Source organism: Danio rerio, chromosome 21 (assembly GCF_049306965.1).
Source record: "Danio rerio strain Tuebingen ecotype United States chromosome 21, GRCz12tu, whole genome shotgun sequence".
NCBI lineage: Eukaryota > Metazoa > Chordata > Actinopteri > Cypriniformes > Danionidae > Danio > Danio rerio.
This window is the reverse complement of record NC_133196.1, coordinates 42,993,567-43,013,762: the sequence shown is the minus strand read 5'-3', so window position 1 is coordinate 43,013,762 and position 20,196 is coordinate 42,993,567. Positions and strand designations below refer to the sequence as shown.

General features: G+C 38.3%; 1 protein-coding gene across 4 annotated transcripts in view; it reads right to left on the bottom strand.

Moving 5' to 3' along the window:
• plrdgb (PITP-less RdgB-like protein) overlaps nucleotides 1-20,196 on the bottom strand; it is a 191,024-nt gene that overhangs the window by 147,112 nt on the left and 23,716 nt on the right.

Sequence of the window (20,196 nt, the reverse complement as noted above, 5' to 3'; positions counted from 1 at the left end):
GTGTGATACTGCTTTTATACAGTAGTTCAGTGGTCCTCAACTTTTTTATCACCATAGACCGATCAACACTTGACGATTTTACCACAGCCCGGGGTGTGGGTGTACATAAAAAGAGTGTTTCTCTTTTCTAAAAAAGTTGACCTTTTTGCAGTTATTCGCTTCATTTTCTATTTAATTGTGAGATTTAAATACTGCATTTTAGTGACATTTTAGGGACTATTTTTAGCTGAATTAGCTTATCGGGTAGTCGTCATAACCACACTTTGATTTTTGACGTGCCAAAAATAATTCCTAAATAATTAGAATAAATATAAATAAATATTTGCTTTTAAAATACACATGTATTACATCATATATAAATAGGAAAAATAGTGATCTGTTAAAGTTTTAAATTAAAAAAATTGTAGCTTATTTTTTAGGCAAATAACCTGGCCAGCTCATTCTACCCAGTCAAAATTTGGTCATTTGAATAATAAAAAAATAAACATAATTATAATATTTTTAACAATAATGTAAAGCATCGTGATTTTTATAGCCTCTCTTGTCAAAAGTACATTTGAAAAAAACATGCATAACAACAACAATAGCCAAATTAGTATTTAAATTAATTATAATATGGGCCGCTTTTTGATGCTTCACACCTTTTTATTGATCACTTTTTGGTAAAAGGTCCAAAATTTAGCATAAAAGTTACTTGTACAATTTTTTTTTATTATTTAAAAAACAATAAAGTAGCAAAAGATAACTTCTCTTACGTCAGATTGTATGTTTTCTTCAGCTGAATGTTGGACTCATGAAAAATAATTGCATTGGCTAAAACAGATTAGCTGAATTGACGACAACCTTTTTCAATGGCTCATTCATTCATTCATTTTCTTTTCAGCTTAGTCCCTTTATTAATCCAGGGTCGCCACAGCGGAATGAACCGCCAACTTATCCAGCACATGTTTTGTGCAGCAGATACCCTTCTAGTCGCAACCCATGACAGGAAAACATCCATAAGCACTCATTAACACTCATACACTACAAACAATTTAGCCTAACCAATTCACCTGTACCACATGTCTTTGGACTGTGGGGGAAACCGGAGCACCCGGAAGAAACCAACACGAATGCGGGGAGAACATGCAAACTCCACACAGAAACGCCAACTGACCCAACTCATGTGACTCATGATGTAGTTAAAGTTAATTCATGATTAGTGCATACCTTAACTCATCATTAATTCATAATAATTTTAGTTTGCGTATTAACATGTCATTATTCATGTACTGTTATTGTAAAGGGTTACCAAAAAATTTAATAAGAGTTGATGGTACAAGATCACTGTGCTTATCTTTAGTTTTTCCTAGGCTACTAGGTTACTAGGTTACTATATTAATTGTTATTGTATTGTGTCCCTCTTGGCCAGGTCATCATTGTAAATGAAAACTGGTTCTGAATTGACTTACCTGGTTAAATAAAGGTTATTCTTCTTACTATCGTTGTTGATTTGTTGACAAATGGGTTGCAAATACAATTTGTGTTATTATCTCTAGTATATTACGTTAAATCCATAACACCACAAGCCATTGTACAGGTTAGTAACGGACTAAAACACAGTAGATGGAGCAGCGTGGCATGCTATACGATGTTCTTAGAGCTTCGACTAACACATTGGCATTAATTCAAGTATACTTAGACTGTAAAAGGCCAATAATGGGTTTTCTATTTAGAACAACAAAATATTGTTGAGACCAATCTAAATTTGGGTAAGTTAGGCCTTCATCTACAAACTTATAATATTGTATAAATCATATGGTGATTATTCAAAAATACTAATAGTTTAAGTGAATTTATCTGCTTAATTATAGTAATGATTAATGATTTGTCTAAAATAGTTTGTCTTGATTCAGTAGATAACAGATCTATGTGGACCACAGCTACCAGCTCCATATATGTCGGTGCCGTCACTTATTGATCCGCGATCTGTAAATGTAGCTTGTGTGGATGCTACTGCGCTACTTGACTAATAAAAAAGCTTCGCTTTTGAAAAGTTATTTGATTTAGAAAGTAGCGACGCTACCGCCAAGCTAATGAGAAATGTAGTTAAGCTAGTAGCGTCACTACTTGTAGCGACACTACTGCACAACACTGTTAACAGATTTGTGTGTGTTGAGCAACAGTTAAGGCAACGAGAGCACCTGTCAGCTTTAATTTTGGAGAAAACTGGATAATTTCAAACTTTTGTAAGCTAATGTCATCTTGCGGGTTTAAAATGATTTTTGGGGCGGGATCAAAATCGGTGACGTAGCGCAAAACTGCAAGTGGAGTGATGATGCGTCGAGTTCCCATTATTATTCATAGCGGAGTTTTCTTATCCTATGAGAAGACCCTGCTTCTTAATTATTCATGACTGCACGTGCTTTCCACAGGCAAGACATGGACCTGCCAGTGCCAAGCTGTGAGACCCTATGTTGATGACCGCGTCCACAGACCCATGGCACACGTTTATGAAGGGTCGTATGTGTTTATTTCCATGATTCACTAGGTTTGTTGCCAGGTTTTTCCTGCAATCCTACCAGGGCCGATACAGTAAAGCTGCATGTGTGCAGCAAGCATTTTTGTCGGGAGAGCAGTACAAGATTTTGAGAGTGGCGGGCTTTGTCTTTTATCGGTGGAGTTCGTTCACATTTAGGCCCCGTTTACATTAATGAGTTTTAGTTTGAAAACGCATAAATTTTACTACGGTTACGCCGTCCATCCACACTACGCTGGAGTTTTCGAGCCTCGAAAACGGAGCATTTTGAAAATGTAGAACAAGTAATAGATTCACATGACCAAAGTCGGGGAATATGTTGTTAGATATAAACAAGATGAATTATATATCACGTTTGACAAATATAGTGAGATTAGATCCAACGGGAGATCCTTGATGAACAGTCTGACAAACACAGCTCTCATATGGGTATGTGCTCAAAGCACACTGCAGCGCATGACAAAGTGTGTGTGTCTGTGTCTGTGTGGTCACGTGATGTGCCTTTTCTCCGTTTTAATGTAGACGGAGAGTTGTTCAGTAACGCTGGGTGAAACGCTAGTGTGGACGTGGATCGTTTTTTATTCTAAAACACAATTTGAAAACTAAAACAAACTATTGTAAACGGGGCCTCAGACACATTACCGTGCTACTGTGTTTGCCTAAATCCTCTAGCTTACCAGCAGTGCTAATGGTTAAAATAGGCAGGGCAAGAGACCTGCTGCACCCAGTCTGCATTCAGACCCAGTGATTGAGGGAGAAGTCCTCTTTTAAAGTGTTTATATAAACACGATTATCTTTATAATGATATAAATTGTGGTTTTGTGTATATGAAATTACGAAAAACAAATGTAGCAGGGTACTAAATACTGTTCATTTCTTTACATTTTAACTTTGTAAACTATAAAATCATGGATCTCCTCACGGTTTGTGTCTCATTTTGTGAGCCAACTGACAACAGTTGTTCGCTTCCCTCCTTCTCCCCTGCTCTGCTGGCCATACCCACTCCACCCTCTGCCCGCAGAGCTCCACACCCATTATGATGAGAAAAAAGAAAAATCTGAAAGATCAGAAAAAATTCTGAGGTATACTTAAACCGAAAGGGGGGGAAGGGGGTTCATGGCCATTTAAACAATGTTGGCTCTATATATTGTGCTAAGTTTTGTTAAAAGCTTCGAATCTGTTCTCCAGCCTATTTTGTTATTGGTACTACAGAAGTTCTTCGACGTTGAGGCCTTTTTTATCACACAATAGGCAGTTGTTTCTCTTATTTCTCTCACAGATTCTAACTCAGCAGTAGTTTCTGGTATAGGTGGTACTGTGAGAGATGTTAGGAGTAAACTCATACATTACAAGATATTTAATCGATATTACTGGACACCAGTAAGACTGCATAGGATAGGATTAATGGAAAATAACCACTGTTGGAAATGTGGTCATTCTGTTGGCACTTTTTTACATTTAATGTGGAGCTGTCATTTGGTGGCTCCATTCTGGACAAGAGTTGTTCAATACCTTGAGAAATGGCTGGGACAACCTTTACCTTATTCTCCAAGAGTCTGTCTTCTTGATGATACATCCACTTTACAGAACGGAATATCTAAAACACAGGCTGGACTAGTCGTCGCAGGATGTATTATTGCTGGGAGACTGGTGCTGTGAAATTGGAAGCACTCAGACACTCCCTCTTTTAAAGATTGGATTGAGCTGATGACTTCTACTGCATCATATGAACGTATGTTGGCAAGACTTCAGGATTCCACCCATACCTTTAATCAGAAATGGGGTAGTTTTTTGCAATATTTGGAGAGCACATAAAAAGAAAATTGAAAAGTTGTCAATTTGACTGTCTGTTATATTGTTTTGTACTATTTTATATTTGTTATAATTTTTGTTTTGCTATTATTTTTATGATAATTTGTTTACATTATTTCTTGAATGTTGATTTTGTATTGTACATTTTATGTTGTGTGGGTATAAAAATTCAAAATAAAATAAACAGAACAGATTCTAACTCAGACAGATTTATTTTAATTCCTTAGAAAACCTGTCTAGCACTGAACCAAAAGGCTTGAATTGCATTTGTTGATTATTTCTTTGTTAATTCGCCCACACTAGTTGTTTTTCACCATATGCTGGCAGAAAATTGGAAGTGTATCTCCCACTGGGCTGAAACTGTAAAACTGAATTCATTTCATTTGACATTTTCTTATTAAAATGCATCCTACAGAGCCAATGGCGGAATTTGTACTACAAATCCAAAGAACTGCTCTGCTCTGCGTTTCGCATTTTTTAACGATGTTGACTGCTTTACACAGCAATTCAAGGGCAGGGGTTGGCATTGAAACAACACTGCACACTGAAAAAATTGTATTTCCGATGTAACCAGATACAGCAGCATGCTACCCTTGAAACCTCCAATAGATAAAATTAGCAACAGGCAGACTCAAGCTAAAGCAATACTGCGATAACAAAGAGATGTAGTCTGACAGACTGCTTGAACCAAAAGAAAGGATGGATTTAGAAGAGCGCCATGGCTGACCTCTCAGTGGACTATATCTGTCACTTGCGTTCTTGTTTTCTAGCTTTCTGTGTTTCTCCAGCACTGTTCAGTGTTTTTTGTGGCAGATGTGTCCTTGCTGTTATGTCTACCTGCTGTCTGCCGCATGCAGTCCTGACACAAAGAATCAGTCTCTGATCACACAGACAGAAGTCTGGATGTGCGGCTTGTCTAGATCCTGCGGTGGACAGAGGGGTTCAAATCTCCACCCCTGTATCAGTAACACTCATCCCTGCTGGAGCTCTGAGAAAGCAGCTGCCACTGAGGGATGATGCGCTAAAGCTTCCACTAAGAACCAACAACTATAATCCTTAAAAAATAGACATTTCACTGCCTGAGAAGTGCACAGAGTTCACAAAATCAAGTCTGTCATTGAACAGAGTAAAGGCTGAAGTATTTTCATGCGATGCTTTTGTTACTCAGAACACCCAAGATAAATTGATTCATATGAATTTCATTCTGACAAGCACAAAGAATTTCTTGGCAGAACAATCCTAATCAAATTTCCAATCATTTCCCCCAAATTTGCAGTCATCTTTCCCTTTTTGATGCACTAATTTTTTTTTCCAAAGACATCTGGAATCTTGTTAAATTGTCGATAAAATACTAAAAATGTTCACAGATTGATGTTGATTCCCTGTAATGGTTTTAAATGAAGTCATTGTGGTGATTAATGTTCCTTTTAATCTAGTACTTCTTTTACTGTATTATAAAGTTCCTCACATAACTGCAGGGCATTATACAAGAAATTATATTGGTGATTTCAAAAGAAGGAGAAAGCAAAGTGGGCTCCTTTTAAAAAGTGATCTTAGTACAGACTAGATCTTTACCTAAGCTACAATATAGATGCCCATATAAATGTATTCAAACTGTACTGCTGAAATTGAAAATGATTGTAAATTGGGTTGATATCATTCCAAAGCTAATGACCTTAATTTTGTCACCTTCAGCATAGGAACTAGGCATGGGATGACAATCGTTTTCTTGGTTTGCCACGGTTTGAATAAGTCACGGTTTTAAAGCCGCTAAAACTTTCTGCTCTAACGTTCCTGTTATATATAAGTTAAAAAACAAATCACTTATGCATCAACATCCAAGCATGCTATGGTCCTGAAAAGAGCAGTGATTTACTTTATATCCAAAGAAAAGAAAGATGTCCGGAGATATTTTCAAGTTGTAAGGACATTGTGATATTTTTATCATACCTGGCAACCCTCCCGTTTTTTTTTTTTGCCGGGATTCTTCGTATTTTACAGTTCTACCCACTATCATCCCATAAAGTTATTTCTCCCGTATTTTCAATCTGTCTATGAAGGGTAGCAATTATATACGCAACCCATACCGGCGAATCATCAGGGGACGCCCCTTGCTCTTATGTGAGTCTGTTCAAGCTTTCGTTTTATTTAGGCATGAAAACACTTTGAAATAAATATAAAAATGGCGCGATTTCCTTCCTTTTCGTTACAGGTGCCATTTAACCTCCTATGCAATGGTCAAAAATTGTTCATGTAGCGGTGTGTGGAAAGTCTGGGTTTTGGGTGCGTGTTTGAACAGACATATACACATAATTAATAATAATAACACCCAAAAATGTCTAACTAATTTTATCCTAAATGAGCATAAAAAGTTAGCAATCGAATGCTCTCGTTATAATGTTCGATGTGTGCATTTCAAATCGACACCTCTGTTATTTAATGTAATTACACAAATCATCTAAACAAGTGAGAGATTCATTTGTTGCTCTTTAATCAGAATGTGTAAGCTATACAGTGAAGAAAATATTGAGATTTGATAACCTATTCTATTTCTTTCTTTATAATAGCTAATAATTTTAATAGGCTAAACTGTTGGCTAATTTATTTGTTGCTAATGTAGACTATCTTTTCTTTTGTAAATAATAATAATTAAAAAAAACATATTACTGACTGTTTAACTGTTTATTTACAGCTCCAGATGAACATATTTTGTAAATTGGGGATTTTAATTATTTTTACCTTTATTTACATTTTTTTTGGAGGGGGGAATCCCATATCCCTTTTTTTATATCCCAATGTTGACAGGTATGATTTTTACTCAAGATTATCATACCATCATAATCATATACAGGCCCATCAGTGCTTAATTTGTGAATCGCGGGGTCCCAGAACAGATCAGGGTAACGGATTCGGCATACTACCCAAGGACATAGAGGTGTCGCGCACAAAGGGGGGGGGGGGGTTGATATCAGGCCGTTGCATAATGAACGGGTGTCGTGGACGTAAGTTAAGAGCCAGGACGGGGGTTGGTTGAAGGTGAAGAGCGTTGGGGAGTCAAGGAACAATGTGAAAGTGAAGAGCGGATGGGGGAAGAGGGTGGGTGAGTTGGGGGATTGGTAAAATGAGGTGTATCTGGCGTGTTCCAGCACAAATTAAACCCTGAGGCCCATGCTTAATGCGAACACAATGTTATAGCAATAACATAAAAATTGATAACAAAACTAACCATTGCAGTGCACATGCCAAGTAGGACTTGATCCTGGATTAACATCCATGTTGATCCTAGAACATCATTTTTGTTCAAAAATGTATTCCATACCTATTCCCTACCGCTAAACCCAACCATAACACTAAATTATTCCCAAAAATCAGAGGAATAATAGTTGGATAACAATCATGTAGAAATGCATAAACCTAACTATAAATCTAAACTTAACATAAATGGTAAACACACCCCTTAATTCTGATCGGCTAATTGGAATTTTGTTCCAGGATCAACATAGATGTTAATCCAGGAACATATCCTGCTTGGTAAAATCAGGTTGGTGACTGCAGTGCAAGTTAGCATAAATCTAGCATCACAAAGTGCTTCTTCTTTTTTTTTTTTAAACTGCAGTCCTCTTCCGTAATTTGTCTCTGTAAATAGACATTAGATGGAGAAGTTTGAGAGTTGCACTTACAGCTCACATCTCTAACTTGAGGGGTTTTTTTTAACTCCACTGCCTTTCATTTCATGTTTTTGAATGATGAAACGCATTTCTATGTCAGAGCCACAACACTTCACTTCTGCTCCATTAGCTGGCCTTTTATTTTAATTTCAATGTTTCTCACATAAAGCTGCTATTTAAATTCAAAAGGTTTGAGGCTCTGTTTGAACCTTCTAGGCACATGACTTTTGTTATTTTCAAGACTTCACACTTAGCTGATGATTGATTATAAGCAAGTTTGGCATGCTGTCCCGGGAGAGAGAGCCCTGAGCCCAAAGGTTCTTGAGCCCTGGGCTCCCTCCTGTTTGAAGGGCGAGAGGGGAGCCTTAAGCTCAGGTAGATCTCGACAACTCCCCCTTTGATCAAAACTAATGACTAAAAATTGAATGCTGTGAAAAGATATGCTGCACGGTGACAGATTAACTGTAGTGCAAAATTTAGATTTATCAATTTACTTGTGCGTGTTTTTGGAATGTGGGAGGAAACCTGAGGACCTGGGAAAAACCCACGCAAGCACGGTAAGAACATGCAAACTACACACAGAAACGACCACCGGCCTGTTAAAGGACTAGAACCGGTGACGTTCTTGCTGTGAGGCGACAGTGCTAATCACTGAGCCACCGTGCTGCCCTATGGAGGGAAAGGTGAAGAGGTAGGGGTGGAAGGGGGGATTCTTCAAATCGAAGATGAATGTAGTGAAAAAAAAACCCTGGCTCTTTATAGTGGGTTAGGAATGGCCTAATTGGTGGATCATGCATGCTAATGCAGAACCAGCTGTGTTCAATCATAATCATGTGCTCCTCTCGAAATTAGTTTATGAATAAACTTCACTTAAGGATGCCCGCCACATATCTAAAAAGTTGTGCTTATTGATTAATAATGAGTTATCGTGTGTTTTGAGAGTGCAAGAATAGTCTCTCCATAATATCAGACTCTGAGAACTGTTATGGAATTCCACGAGGCAAGACCAGAAAAAATGCCAGGCACTAAAACAATACACTTTCTAATCTGAGAAGCTAGGAAACCAGTTGTTCAACTGTCTTGATCATGCATCCTGAGCCCCCCTCTCTGCCCTCGACTTTACCTTCTCCACCAGAGCAGATCACACACGTTCCACACAGAATATCCCAAGTTTTAATACGGTGTATCTTGAGGCTCTATATTTATGTTTGGTATCATTTTAAATGTGTCTGTGTGATTGGTTTCGGCTTCGATAGGATCTTTGGGAAAATGGTCTTCACATCAACTCATGACCAGACAAGGGTCTTTGTGATGCTTTTATTGTATTTCAGTGAATAGTGCAAAAGTGTCTGTGGAATCCTGTAGCCAGGATACCCTATTGCAGTGTGTGAGTCTCTGAGCTCTCCATCAAGATTTAAATGCTGCAACATACTTCTACGCGGTCAGGTATTCATCTCTAAATTTTAAATTTATCTTTGGGTAATTGATGTTGTACATTTCTGAATTTTCTTATTTGGTCACACTTTACAATAAGGTTCATTAGTATATGTTACAGTTTTTCTCAGTCGCTTTGGTGCGTTTCTCACAACACCAGTGCATTTCTGCACAACAGTTAATGCATTTCTCAAAACAATTAGTGCAAACTGCAAAACCTAGCTGATTACCTGCAAAAGCGCGTCACATGCTCAAAATGCATAGTTCATTCCTCAAAAGCAAGTATTGATGTCAATCAAAGTGTCAGTATCATCAAAATGAAAAGTCCTGACACCATTGATTATGAACAAGATATACAAATGGCTTAGTCATGTTTTCATTATGACAGTTTACTCTGGACATTTTTTCAATGCAAAAAAGTCAGATGTTGGTGACACTTCCTGAAAATGCTCAAGACAGCACTATATATACTTTTTGCACAGTCATTTGAAAACTACAGTAAAGTTGGACATCACTGCATTTAGTGAGGTATCTGAGTACAAGACACTGAATATGTATGTTTCACATGTTTACTACATTTGCTCTTTACAATCCTAATTTACTCACAGCATTGTGCAAAAGAATAAACACACCCTTATTTACAACAAACATAAAATCCCTTTGGGTTGAACTGTGCACAACTGTAAACAATATTGCAGAACATATTGCACCTGAACCTGCAACAAACACAGGTCCGTAAATCATTAATCAAATTGTTCAATTTTAAAGACATTTTCAGGAAAATAAAGTTTTAATTGTTTTTTTTTATAAAGTTTGCTTGACCGATTTTGACATCAAGTTTGACATTTTTGTATGTAATGACTCAACTAATGAAATGAGGACTGTTATATTTATATGGAGTTACTATTCAGCATTTACAAGTTTAATTCATTTTGACTGACAAAATAAGCAACTGATAATGTTATAAATAGCAAAGAGTTGAATGAAAGCAATTGATGCACGTCCAAAAGCATTTGCAATTTGTTGAAAGGAATGAGAAACTGCTACTAATATGTGCACAAATGACTAATTGTTTTGAGAAATGCATTACCTGTTGTGCAAATGTAAATAGTGTTGTGAGAAATGCACCAAAGCGACTGAGAAAAACTGTAATTAATGCATTTACTAAGATGAACAAACAATGAACTATATATTTACTTCTGTATTTGTTCATGTTAATTAATGTTAGTAATGAAAATACTGTAGTTTATTGTTAGTTCATGTTAACTCATGGTGCATTAACTAATGTTAACAAGCATGGACATGAATGTTAATAATGCATTAGTAAATGTTTAATAATGGTTAATAAATGCTGTAGATGTGTTGTTCATGATTAGTTCATGGTTGTAAATGCATTAACTAATGAACCTTATTGTAAAGTGTTACCCCTTATTTTGTTTAATTATGTGAATTGGCATGGTAAATCCCCACATAGCAAAATTTCTCTGGCCCAGATTTGGCCCACACAATCAGCTTTTGCTTGGCCCACATGCCGCAGTGATTACAGTACATGATTGGACCACGTCTGGCTTCCATACAAGAGCCAAACATGGGCCACATCCGGGCCAAGTCTCAGCCAAGTTAATAACCCATATCTGGGCCTGATCTGGGCCAGATATGTTGGTGTGTCACGACTGCAATGAAATTGATAAACACATGAAGCATTTCATTTTATGGCCACACTTTTTCTTCAAGCGACCCGATTGGTAGAATTTTTCAAAACTAATTTAACTGTATTTTAAAAGTGGGTCAAGATAGGCCAAACTTACGTGGCCCACAAATCTTTAACATCTGGGCCAAATACTACATGTGATATCTGGCTCAAGTCTTGTGAGCTGCCTTAAAGACAACACTACCTCTGCCAAACCCAGGCCATGTTTGGCCCACATGCTGTATGCCAGTGCTGGACGAATGCCTGCTGTGCCAGCTTCATGCCAAATCTGGGTCAGAATTCGGGTCTTTACCTGACAAATAAAATGTTTTATTTGATATACTTTAAGTTCTACTGAAATCATTCAAATCTAGTAGATTGTTTAGGCTGATGCTTCCGCAGACTATGACCAGGATTGCTCATACTGTACACTCAGGCTTAATGGATGAGGCATAGACACAGCATTAGAGACCTGTTGATTTCTGACATGCACTAACTTAGTATGAAATAATCTAGGGGCTTAATCAAACTTATGTATGAGCAAGCATGGGGCGGCCTAATATTACTTTAAAATTCATTTACAGTGATATCCTCTATCTAAGAACCAGAACTGGCGAGGTTGTGTCCGGGAGCAGATGTAACTGGCCAGCATGCTGACTCTAAATGACTTTGGGTAAATGATGAACTATTAAATAAAAAGACGAGATGTTTAAAATAAAGCCAACTATCTAATAATTCCTCATATATGAATATGATCATTTCCCTATTAGGAACACATTTGAAATTTAATGATCGGTCCCACTTTATATTAAGTGGCCTTAACTAATATGTACTTACATAGGAATTAATAGTTTGTTACAATGTACTTATTGTGTAAATACATGTATTTACTGTGTACTTATGCTTGATTAAATACATGTATGTAATTACATTTGTAATTAACTTTTGTAATTACATTTGTAAATACACTGTTGACCATCCCTTACACCTTAACCTACCCTTAAACCTACCCATGCCACCAAACCTGTCCATAACCCAACCTCTATTCCAACTCAAAAGCACCACAAGTGCTCTCAAATACATTATAAACACAGTAAGTACATTGTATTTATTTTTTGATGTAAGTACATAGTAGTTAAGGACACTTAATATAAAGTGGGACCAATATTTATTTTCAGATGTGCTAGAAAAAGGCTTACATGAATATAACCTTCACCCATGCTGTTAGTTCTGTCATAGGACTAATAGATAGACAGGCATAACGTGCATTAAACCAATCAGAGTCTCATCTCTCATTCCCTTTAAAGCCTGACTCACAATGTGTTTTGAGATTCCTAAATGATTGTAGCATGCCAGACTGCACGAACATGAAAAGAAACTTTAAGTTTGACATCATCCATCTGTGACATAATAATAAAACCAGAAAGAAAATAGTTGCACTGATTGTGTCATGGGTGAGGCAGTGGCGCAGTAGGTAGTGCTGTCGCCTCACAGCAAGAAGATCGCTGGGTCGCTGTGAGGAGTTTGCATGTTCTCCCTGCCTTCGCGTGGGTTTCCTCCAGGTGCTCTGGTTTCCCCCACAGTCCAAAGACATGCGGTACAGGTGAATTGGGTAGGTTAAATTGTCTGTAGTGTGTAAATGTGTGTGTGGATGTTTCCCAGAGATGGGTTGCGGCTGGAAAGGCATCCGCTGCGTAAAAACTTGCTGGATAAGTTGGCGGTTCATTCCGCTGTGGCGACCCTGGATTAATAAAGGGACTAAGCCGACAAGAAAATGAATGAATGATTGTGTCATAAAATTCAGCCCTCCAAATTAGTTCTTGTTTTGACACTCATCATATAGAAATCTCACTAACGGAAAAATTCTGACATCTTCTGAAACGGCCATTTATAATGTCAGTGAACATATCCAATATACAACTAAAGCCCACAGATTTAAGATTACTGGAATATTTTAGAATTTCCCTAATATGACCAAATGGTGGCTGAAATTGGAAAGTGTGAGCTGGTCATAAGAGAGAGTTGCTGTCATGCCGATGCACTATTTACAGTACATGACAAAATTTGCAGGCACAAAAACTGAATGTTTAAATGGATCTGCTCGTGTGTGAGTTTAAATCGTGTCAGCGGGCCATCCACAGAATGGGCCAGATTTATCCAAAGAGACTTGGGGTAGGTAACGTGTGGTTGGATGTTTTTATATTAATGTGGATACACTGCAAAACTGCTTTTCTGTTTCTAGACCAAATATCTAAAAATTCCTAAATCAAGAAACATTTTTGACAAGCAAAAAAATTATGACTACGTTTAAATTGACACCAAAAATCTGGTTTTAATACAATTAAGACAACACTCTGATTGAGAGTCTACCATGTAAACAGATATTTTTGATTAATTTAATCTGATTAAAGTCTTAATCTAAACAGATACTGAATAAAGTGGCATTTTTAGTGGCATTTTTTAATTTTAGTGGCATTATTAAGCGCAGTACAGACATGTAAACACCGCAATCAAACTATTACCGTCATGTAGGAATTTTGGAGCATTTTGCAAAAGAATAGTCTAGACATACCGAGTTAGTGAAGAACCACAGACACCTGCATCAAGAAATGCGGAGGGTTTTTTCCCATACGGCGTGTGGTATCAAACTCTATTACAACAGCACTCATCAATACTCACATCCAGGGCCGGCCCGACCATAGAGGCGACCTGAGCTCAAAGCTCCGCTCTCGCCCTGCAAGCGGGAGGGAGCCCAGGGCTCAAGGACCTTTTGAGCTCAGAGCTCTCTCCCAGGACAGCATGCCAAACTTGCTTATAATCAATCATCAGCTAAGTGTGAACTCTTGAATATTTCTTAAAACAAAACAATGTTTTTTGCTTCTTGATTTAGGAATTTTTAGAAATCTGGACAAGAAACAAGACAAAAATCTAAGTAAGAAAAGCATTTTCGCAGCATAATATCAATCATTTACATTTTAATCCTTTATTTTCAGATGTTTGTGGGTCCCTGTTAGTGCAAAAAGCATAAGCAACATGTAAGCACCACCTATGGGTGCATATCACAATATCAAATAAAACACTGCACCATTGACTTCAGATCAGCTTGTACTTGGTTAATCGTGCCTCAAAATGACAACAATGTGCCTTACCACACCTCCTTTTAAAACCTGTATGCATGGGTGCAAATGCATTTGCCTAAACAACCTAGCGCAGGAAGTAATAATTATACCTGTGCTGGGCTGAAACTAGCCCAGAATACATAGATTAACTGAATACATGCATCGCGTTTGATGTCACATTGTGCCTTGAAATGCTTAAGACTCATGATGCTGTGTTCTCACCAGACGCAGTACACACGGATAAATATATATTCGCGCGTAAATAGACGTGAGAACATTTTGAGTTTACTCGCTTCATTCACACATCAAATTCAGTTCACAACAGACATGGATTCGCGTGGTGGGCCGGGCTTCTGTCTGCCTGGTGACTCTAGCTTCGATGCTAAATGGCTAACATGGAATTTATTGAGATAATAGCTGTTTTCATGTGCTTTGTGAAGGCTGAAAAACAGCGTTGATTTGTTTGGAGCCGTGTCTGAGTCCACTAGATACTTTTCAGTGGTGCACCCAGCTCTGTGAGCTCATAAACCTCATAATAACTGGACGATGGAAGCTTTCAGCAGTGCCTCTGACTGAACCAAGCCCAGTTTGATGACCTGTTGTCCAGTGTCGGCAGGGGAATTAACCCCTGGGACACCAACAACTCGCCCTACGTTATCATCACGCTCCCAAAAGAGTAAAGCTCGTGATTGGATCCGCTGAGGTTCCATGTTCGAACCCGAGCGATTCGCGCGAAAAATGCTCAACTCGCACCGCCTCATTCGTGCATTTTGTGCCGCAGGACGTCTGTTTGCGTCTTTGCGTTGACTTTACATGTAAATCAGTCGTGCTTAACGCTTCTTCCATGTCTGGTTTGAATGCAGCATAAGAGCTACTTTACATTTGATGTTATGTAATAATTTGATTGTATCTAATCAATAAAAGTCCTATTTTTGTTAAGTGAGGGTTATGAGCTCCAAATATATTCCATGTTTCCCAGTACTGGGTTGCAGCTGGAAGGGCATCTACAACCTTAAACATACATGTATGCTGGAATAGTTGGTGGTTAATTCTGCTTTAGCAACCTCTGAAATAAAGACCAAGCCAAAGAATAATTTAAGTTATACACATTGTTGACATCACATTTTTTTTCAGTTTGTAATAAAACTAATAAAGCTGCAAAGTTGTAGGTTTAGATGAAGTGCAACCATTTTATTTTGGACATGGAAAACAACAAAAGCCTAACACTTTAGAAGAGGACAAAACAGCATGACAGGTTTATTTCCGGACCTGCTGGATAAAACTGGACAGGCCGGTTTTCGACCACATGTCCTAGTCCAATTTGAACAGCTCTGTGTGAAGATTATGTGGTGAGAGGTTATATTGGAAGCCCAAATGACTCTCTGCTTAAGGTGCTTTAAATCATAGTAAACAGCCTTGACATTGACTTGTAAGGAAAACATGAACAAAAACAAACCCACTCATCCTAGCAAATGAAGATTTATGTCAGTAGTCCAAGAAAAAATCATATATTCATACTAGTATTTCAGCAAAAATGTATATTTTGTGTTAGCTACCAAATATTTTTCAAATAATTTTATTAAACATATTACAGTAGTCTATTTGTGTATTATACATTACATTACATTTTAATATTGTACACCATAGTGTTATATTGTACAATATTATACCATCTGCCAATATTACAGATATTGGTCTCTAGTTTATACTTATTGTGCATGCCTGTCTCAGTTTTCACATATAAATTACTTAATGTCTTAATTTTGATAATTAAAAATGAATAATCAGATGCCATTTTAATGCTATTATGGCTTATTTTAATTGAAGCTAAATTATTAAAACATGTTTAATTTTTTATATATTTCTAGTTTCAAATTGTAACGATAAGTATTTATTGCTTATCACAGTCACAACATAAAATAGACCATAGGCTAGAATTTTCTGGATCATTAATTATTGGAAATGCTATTACTTTTCCAGCTAAAACATGCATTTTTGTCGTTGTTGTTGTTGTTGCTTTGACACATCGAAATATAACCATAGCAGATGCCGTCATTATATGGTACATGGAGCCCTGGATAATCTCTGAAGTTTGCAGAGCCTTTGACAGAATCAGTGGCGTAGCGCAAAATGCAGAGGCCCCCCTGCAGGGATCGCTAACGGGGCCCCCTGATGAAGGGAGGGGGGGGATACGTCATACGTCAATTTGCATATCACTGGCGTCATCACGTTCTACCGTTTCTGTTTGTTTAACAGCCTATGGTTAATAAAGGGGTATTTATAATTGCACTACACTTTATATAAGCATGTTTATTTAATTAAATTTATTGCTGTTTGAATACAGTATGTCATTATAGATATGTAGTGAATGTGCAGTAATCTCTCATATGAAATAAACTCAGACAAGTTCAGAAACTGTCACTAATATCTGTGATTGTGAACAAGAAAAGAATAAACGGTCCAATTAAATTGTTAAAATAAAGTAGAAGTAGATGGGTTTGACTGTACAAGGGAAATACCTTCACACTGCCTGTGCTAAATCATTTGTCGTCGGTACGCAGAGGGGTGATCTGCTCTCGGGCTGCAGGTGGGAGAGGCTGCTGTAGAGGACTGACTGGGCCGCCTGTCAGTGCTGTGAGGCGGGGGAGGGGCCGGCGGCATCACACGCAGCTCGTTGAGAAGAGTAGGGACGGTACAGTATGGACAAATGACAGTCTAAAAAAAATCTCCAATAACACACAAAAAAAGTCGCTAGATTTGTCGCTAAGGGGGTCTGAAAAGTCGCTAAATCTAGTGACAAAGTCGCTAAGTTGGCAACATTGGCGGCAAGCAATCAGAATGAAGTAGTCCACCGCTTGAGAGGTGTTCAGAGAACACAGACGTGTGAACTGGTTCCGACCACAGTTGTTCCCAAGAGTTTGATTATTGCGTTCGCCGGTGGATTTTTAATTATTGAAAATCACGACGACGCGGGGCCCCCTAATCACGCGGGGCCCCCCCGCGGTGCGTGCCCTGCGGGCCCGTCCGCTACGCCACTGGGCAGAATCTGAAAAACCGAGGTTGCAATGCTGCTGCGAAGCCAGATTTCCCTCACTGACTTTTTCTCCATTGACCTTTCCATCACATCACATCCTATCACAGTCATTTAAAGCAATTACATGACATTTTACCAATAATTACACTTACAAATTATACACCTAAACATGTAAACACTTAAATTACACCTAAAACATTTTCTGTGTGTATTAAGTGTAGATTATAATAAATATGCAAACATTCATTCATTCATTTTCTTCTCGGCTTAGTCCCTTTATTAATCCGGGGTCGCCACAGCGGAATGAACCGCCAACTTATCCAGCAAGTTTTTACGCATGGGATGCCCTTCCAGCTGCAACCCATCTCTGGGAAACATCCACACAAACATTCACACACACTCATACACTATGGACAACTTACCCTACCCAATTCACCTGTACCGCATGTCTTTGGACTGTGGGGAAAACCGGAGCACCCGGAGGAAACCCACGCGAAGGCAGGGAGAACATGCAAACTCCACACAGAAACGCCAACTGAGCCAAGGTTTGAACCAGCGACCCAGCGACCTTCTTGCTGTGAGGCGACAGCACTACCTACTGCGCCACTGCCTCGCCGCAAATATGCAAACAGAAAAGCACAAATTGCTTTAGTCCCATAGAGCAATAGTAAAATCTACATAGTGCTTTTTCATACTTTAATTACAAGTTAAACTTTGCATCAAATTATAAAGGCAGAGAAAGCTCAAACACGGTGTAAGTAAAGAAAACCAACACAATCTCACGGCAATTCGTAACTTTTTCATTTAGTGGCTAATTCGTATGAATTCGTACGATCTAATTCGTACAATTTAGTACGATTTGCTAATCCCCCAATGACGGTTGGGGTTAGGGGTGGGGTCAGGTGCCACGCCTCCTTTTTAAAATCGTACCATTTCGTACAACTGAACTCGTACGAATTCGTACGAATTAGCCACTAAACTGGCAAAACGTAAAATACTTACGTTTTCTCGTGAGATCAGGCTGAAGAAAACACTTTCATATAGAAAAACTAGCCATCTCAGATCTTGTAAGGGAGCATTTTGTTTATTTTCAGAGATGATCCCAACCATCGAGGACTTCCAGGTCAACCCATATATTTAATCCACAAATACACTTCATTCAACATATACACATAGACATCACCTACAGTATATGCAATAACATTGCAGGTTAACTGTGGATATGATAACATATTTGATTGTAACTTTAACTTAATCTGATTGTAATGCAATAATGTGCATCTTTTGTAAAGCTGCTTTGAAACAGTAATTATTGTTTCAAGCGTTCACACTATGCTGATGATTGAAAACAGTAAAGCCTCTTTGTCATGCTTTCCCAGGAGAATGCCCTGAGCTCCTTCCTTGTTTTTAACTGTCATAAGAGGGCTGGACCATCTCTCATCCTGGGAGCTCTTTGAATGTCGATGGCTCTTAACACTTGAACTAGCTCCAGCTATTGGTTTAACTAACTGTCAACCTAGAGTGCAACGGTGTCAAAATATCAGTTATGTTTACATCTTAAGAGACGCTACTCTACCCAATGCGCTCCGGTGACTAGTTTGAGGTGATAGCAGTGCATTTGTGGCTGTTTATTGACGTATAAATGTGTTGTGGACTAAATATTTACGGAATTGGATTGCCTGGACTTTCTGCTGTCTAATTACTCCATGTTGGGATGTTATGGATCTGTGGACTGACAGGAGTTTCTTTGGTTTGTTATTGTTTCTTTGTTGTTTGAAGTTCGACAGAGGACACTCATGTGTCTTAAAATGGTTGGTATCATTATAGTCTCAGCTTTAAAAAGATATAGATAATGTTTAGTCTTTTGTTGGGAACTCACTATACTTTATGTAGTTTCCCCTTAAAGCAAGCTTTATCCAACTATAGTGGTACATCAGAAAGACAAGGGGTAAGAGTTTAGCTTCGTTGCATTGGCTTGGAGCTTGGATACCGGCTTGGATAGCTGATGATTGATTATAAAGCTTGTCCCGGGAGAGAGCCCTGAGCTTATAAGATCCTCGAGCCCTGGGCTCCCTCCCGTTGCAAGGCGAGAGGGGAGTTTGAGCTCAGGTAGATCTCGATGACTCCCCCTCCTGCTTATTGTAGCTAAATGTCGTATATGGATACGACGTATATGAATAATTGTTTAGGGTGTTTGTTTTTGAACTGTGGGAGGAAACCGGAGGACCCGGGGGAAACCCACGCGATCACGGGGAGAACGAGCAAAACTCTGCACAGAAATGTCGCCTGGTTTGGAAGGGAATTAAACCAGGGGCATTCTTGCTGTGAGGCAATAGCGCCAATCACTGGCCACCGTGTCGCCCGCTAGAAAGGAGGGAAAGTAGGGTTGGGTGGGGGGGTTTCTTCAAGACGAAGATATTGAGATGAGAAAAGTCTGGATATTTATAGTGTGTTAAGGATCGTCTGATAGAATAATTAGTCATTAGCTAAAGTTGGAACAGCTGTGAACAATCATAAGCCCTTGATCCTCTCGAAATTTGTTTTTAAATTAAATTCACTTAATAATCAGGGGTCGCCACAGCGGAATGAACCGCCAACTTATTCAGCACATGTTTTACACAGCGGACGCCCTTCCAGCTGCAACCCATCTTTGGGAAATAATAATCTTATATCAAAAGTAAAAACAAGATTATTTTGCTTACCCCCACTCGCTCAATTTTAGCATATTATTTCCTAAAAGGAGACTGTATGTAGATGAAATATGTTTTGCTTGACTTGATTTGATTTGATTTATTTATTTTCAAACAGAAATATCATACATAAAATATCTTTAACAAAAAATACATTTAAACATGGTCGAAAATGGAGCAAGATGAAGCACAAGCTTATTATTGTACCACCCCATTACCACATACATCATT